Source organism: Spinacia oleracea, chromosome 3 (genome assembly GCF_020520425.1).
Source record: "Spinacia oleracea cultivar Varoflay chromosome 3, BTI_SOV_V1, whole genome shotgun sequence".
NCBI lineage: Eukaryota > Viridiplantae > Streptophyta > Magnoliopsida > Caryophyllales > Amaranthaceae > Spinacia > Spinacia oleracea.
In genome coordinates this window covers 86,844,684-86,850,830 of record NC_079489.1, presented here as the reverse complement: position 1 = coordinate 86,850,830, position 6,147 = coordinate 86,844,684, and positions in this window count along the sequence as shown.

Here is a 6,147-nt window from a genome sequence, read left to right as displayed (position 1 = left end):
TGTGTGTTTTGAAGATCTTGCTAGCTCGAATGTGTCGTGTCCAAATCAACCTGCACAATAAACAAGTTACTAGCCTCGGGGGTGTTTCCGAGCAAAGCCCCTCCGATGCCTAAGTAAGAACAATGCTCGGATTCTAGAGAGAGAAGTTCTCTAGAAGAGTAGTCTTAAGGCGTGAAAATGGACGTACCTTGGGGTGTGTGCCTTGGCAGCTTATTTATAGTGTTTGAGTAGTAAATGTGCCCATAGGTCATTTATTACTATTTGGGCCTTGGGCCTCTACGGTGGCTGACAAGCCAAAGGAATTGGTCGTGGACCGTGGGTTGATGTTGCTGTACAGAGTCTTTGGGCTTTGGACTTAGAGGCCCAATTGGTTTCCAATTGGGAGCCCAAACAATAAATAATAAATAATAAATAATAAATAATAAATAATGAATAATAAATAATGAATAATAAATAATAAATAATAAATAATAAATAATAAATAATAAATAATAAATAATAAATAATAAATAATAATAATAAATAATAAATAATAATAATAAATAATAAATAATAAATAATAAATAATAAATAATAAATAATAAATAATAAATAATAATAATAAATAATAAATAATAAATAATAAATAATAAATAATAAATAATAAATAATAAACAATAATAATAAACAATAAACAATAAACAATAATAATAATAATAAATAATAAATAATAAATAATAATATAAATAATAAATAATAAATAATAAATAATAAATAATAAATAATAAATAATAAATAATAAATAATAAATAATAAATAATAAATAATAAATAATAATATATAATAATAATAAATAATAAATAATAAATAATAAATAATAAATAATAAATAATAAATAATAAATATAAATAAATAATAATAAATAAATAAATAATAAATAATAATAAAATAATAATATAAATATAAATAATATAAATAAATAATAAATAAATAATAAATATAATAAATAAATAAATAATAAATAATAAATAATAATAATAATAAATAATATAAATAAATAATAATAATAAATAATAAATAATAAATAATAAATATAAAATAATAAATAATAAATAATAAATAATAAATATATAATAATAAAAATTAATAAATAATAATAAATAATAAATAAATAATAATAATAATAATAAATAATAAATAATAATAAATAATAAATAATAAATATAATAATAAAATAATAAATAATAATAATAAATAATAAATATAAATAATATAATAATAATAATAAATAAAATAATAAATAATAAATAATAAATTAATAATAAAAATTAATAATAATAATAAATAATAAATAATAAATAATAAATAATAAATAATAAATAATAAATAATAAATAATAAATAATAAATAATAAATAATAAATAATAAATAATAAATAATAAATAATAAATAACATAATAAATAACAAATAATAAATAATAAATAACATAATAAATAACAAATAACAAATAACAAATAATAAATAACAAATAACAAATAAAAAATAATAAATAATAAATAATAAATAATAAATAATAATAATAAATAATAAATAATAAATAATAAATAATAAATAATAAATAATAAATAATAAATAGTCAATAATAAATAATAAATAATAATAATAAATAATAAATAATAAATAATAAATAATAAATAATAAATAATAAATAATAAATAATAAATAATAAATAATAAATAATAAATAATAAATAATAAATAATAAATAATAAATAATAAATAATAAATAATAAATAATAAATAATAAATAATAAATAATAAATAATAAATAATAAATAATAAATAATAATAATAAATAGTAAATAGTAAATAATAAATAATAAATAATAAATAATAAATAGTACTCCCTCCATTCCTTTTTGTTCTTCCCATTTCCTTTTTTAGCATTTCTTTTTGTTCTTCCCCTACTGAATCTTTACTATTTTTGGCCATAGTTTTTTTTACCAATTTACCCTAAGATTCCCCACTATTTACCAAAAATACCCTAAGATTCTACCCTTTCCCACCCACTTTTACCCCACCCACCTTATTTAATTATTTAACCTAACCCCACCCCCCTCCCTTTATTACCCGTCCCTTTCTCATTTCACTCTCTCACCTCTCATTCTGATTTCTCTCTCTCTCATTCTGATTTCTCTCTCTCACCTCTTCGGATCTCTCTCTCTCTCTTATTTCACTCTCTCTCTCTCTTAAAATCCCTCCCCTGTTCTTGAGAAAACCCTAGGTTTTCCGCCTCTGATCTGGGTTTTCCTCTCCAAATCTCACAAATCTGAAACGTTTTCGCCGAAAAACTTTCATAAAAATTACTCGGATTCATTTTCCGATCAGATCCCCTCTATTTTTGTCCCCTTTTTGGTCCCTAATCGTCGCTGATCTTTGTTTTTCTGGTACTTTATGGGTTCTTCTTTGTCTAGAACTCGAGGTGATTCTGGGGTGGGAACTTCTGGTCAAAGAATCCCCGATTCCAACTGTGATTGGGGATCCAAGTGCAACTGTCCCAATAACGAGCATTCCTACTCCGCCGAATATAAAAACAATCTGTATTTGGCCCAAAAAGAAAATACGAGTACTCGAAACTATTTGGAAGAATGGTTTCGGAAGAGGGAAGTGGAGCCAGGAGAGGAGGTTGAGTCAAAATATGACGATCGGAAACCCACTCCCTCAGATCTGCGTTTTTTTCGGTGAAGGAGATTCCGATGAGGTATTACTTTTGATTTTTTGCGATTTATTTAGGGTTATTGATGTCGGTTTTATTAAAATGGTTTGATGATTGTTTGCATGTCTAAAAAAGTGGGATTTGATAAATGTTGGATTTATTTGGAGCATTGTTCATTAAACTCGGATTATTTTTTGGATAAGTTGCTCTGATTTCCCATTGCATGTGTTAAAAATGCAGATCTGGTATTATTTCGAATTTTTTGGGAATTTTTTGGAGATTTGTTGGATTCATTCGGGCTTTTTATGTTATTCTTTGCTCTGTTTTCTCATTGCATGTTGTTAAAATTGAGTTCTGATTTTATTTTGTGCTTTGTTTTTTCATTGCATGTTGTTAAAATTGAGTTCTGATTTTATTTTGTGCTCTGTTTTTTCATTGCATGTTGTTAAAATTGAGTTCTGATTTTATTTGGAGATATTTGGAAATTATTTGAAGAAAATCGGAATATTCATGTGTTTTGTTGATCTGTTTTCCCATTGCATGTGGTTAAAAATGGGATCTGGATGTATTTGGGATATTATTTCACATTTTTTGGGTAAAAATGGGATCTGGATGTATTCGGAAAATTAGTTGAATTTTAATGGAATTATTGTGTGATTTGCTCTCATTTATCTCATTGCATGTGCTAACCATGGTGATCTGAAATAATTTGGAACTTTATTTTGAGTTGTTTGATTAAATCTGATTTTAATTCATGGTCCCCTGTTATTTTATGATGGCACTAATCACGTTGTTTGTCCCCTATTGATTGCAAGGAACCAAGTGGGTCTGATTCATTTGATCTGGTGTATGTTGGAGAGTGTGAAAATGAGAATGGTGATGCTGTTGGGTCTCCAGGATAACTTTCATCTGGTTATCCCTCCTCAAAGAAAGGAGAAAAGGGAAAAAAATTGGCTTCAACATCTGATGATGCTTAGATAAGTCTGTCTCCTTTCTCCCTTTTTTCATTTTATTGAATGCTGGCTAGCTGTGGAGTCATAAGGTGGATGCCAACAACTGTGATCTGTTGTTGGCCAGGGGTGTTGTTGTTTGGATGATGATGTTGTGATTAGTTGTATGGATGTTGATGTTAGATAATGATGTTATGATATTGATATTGATAATGATGATTGGATGATGGTGTTTCCATATGGTTATGAAATTTTGTGGAATGTTGTCTGTGTGATGAACATGATTTGATGGCTTAATGTCCCCTGTTTTATGGTATGTTTTGTGTATGATAAATATGATGCTTTGGTGAGTATGAGATTTGATCAGTATAACTATGTTTTGGATTAGTAAAGGCATGAAATGAATATAATTTGGGGATAGGGTTTGAGTTATTTCAGTCCTCTCAGTGTGGCCTGGTGTTGAATGCTTAATGTCCAAGCATGTCCCTTTAGGATACAGTAATGTCCCTTTATTTATTGTGATCGGTGATGAGTCTTTTTAATGCTGAGGAACAAGTCTTACTAACCACAAATGCTCGTGCTGCCATTAGTATCAGTAATGATATTTCTCGGGCGCTAAGTGTTTGTGGTTTGGAGTTGTTTTAATGATGCTTGGGGACATTCTGAGATCAATATTAGGAGGTTTGTGATCTTCAATGATGTGATTGTTGATATTCTGAGATCTTTGTTTTGATAATTGTCCTTTAACTTCTTTTGTCAAACGGAGTGAATGTCATTTCACACAATGAAATGTGAATATCAATCATTCCGTTCGGCAGAAGAATGTTAAAGATATGATAGTATTGAAACTACTTGATCAATGATGTGTGTCAATATGTCTGAGAAATGAAACCCTACATGTTAATGATCTATTTAATGCTTCATGTCCCATGAATCAGTGGAGGTCTGTGATGAGTCTTTCATTTGATGAGGTTCAAACCCTATGTTTTGATCAGTTCATGGTGATCTGATGCATTGTTGATTGTTATTGTTATGCTTGATCTGTGATGAGTCTTTCATTTGCTGAGACTAAAACCCAATGTTCCAATAACACTTGTGCACCATTAGCATCATTGATGCTCTTCCGGAGCTAAGTGTTAGGGGATAGGGTTTGTGTCAATGATGCTTGGGGACATTCTGAGATCTTATGTCATGTTAGACAGGAGAGGCAATTCATGTCTTGCAAAACATGTATAATGTGTTTCTGATATTCAATGATGTTAGTGTTGATATTCTGTGATGTATGTGTTGATAACCTGAGATATTTGATTCTAAACATGTCCTTCATCACCAATTACCAAAGGGAATACAGATCATGTCACATCATTGATTGATCTAGTATCCCCTTTGGTGAATTGGTGGTGAGGTTGTAAATCATTTAGAAACAAATCTGTCAATGATGTAAAACAACTTAACTGAGATTCAATGATGTTGCCTTGTTCATTGCTTCCTTGTTTTTGCTGCTTTGTTCTTGTTTCCTTGTCCATTACATCTTTTGGCACATCGGCATCCAATTGGGAAGAATTTCCATCTGAAAATGATGTGATATGCATTCTTTCCATTTGGATGCCGATGTGTTTAGAGATGTGATGTGTTAAAGTTGTGTACTTATGCCTTGTGATCTGTGATGAGTCTTCATTTTATGAGTGTCAAACCCTATGTTTTTCAATCAAACTCATGCACCATTAGCATCCATGATGTTTTTCAGGAGCTAAGTTTAATTGGAAAGGGTTTGATTCAATGATTTTTGGGGACATTCTGAGATAATTATGATTCTTTGTTTATGTGAGGCATATTCCATGTGTTATCAATGATGAATTGATTGTTTTTGTCAAAATTACATCTTTTGACGCATCGGTTTCAAAATGGGAATAATTTCCATCTGAAAATGATGTGATATTATTATTTATTTCCATTTTGAAGCCGATGTGTTTAGAGTTGTGATATTGCAAATGCTGCCTTGTTCTTAATAACCCAATGCTGCCTTGTTTATAGTGTTGCCAATGCTGCCTTACCTCTTGTGCCTTGTTCTTTTTCTGCCAATGCTGCCTTGTTCTTGTTATGTACTTCTTCCTTGTTTATTGCCTTGCCTTGATTACTCTACATTGATGTGAATAAGAATGATGGAAAAAAACTTTACTAAACTTAAACATGAGATTCATTCATTGATGCTTCCAAAAGATATGCTTACAAAATGTTTTGCCTACATGTTATGCTTGCATTTAAGCTTACAAAAGTGACACATTGGTTTTACTTGTCAATTTAAAAACATGTCCCCAAAACACAAAAAGTTATCTAATTGTTTTCACCTTGCTTCACTGGTTTGCTTTCCATTCATCATAGAGTTGCATGCATTCATTAACTGCCCATATAGGTGCCTTGACTTGCTCTGGCAGTCTGCCTTCATCTTCTAAAATCTTCTTCTTGTTGTGTGGAAGTTGGTAATCATTGTTGCCTTTGTGT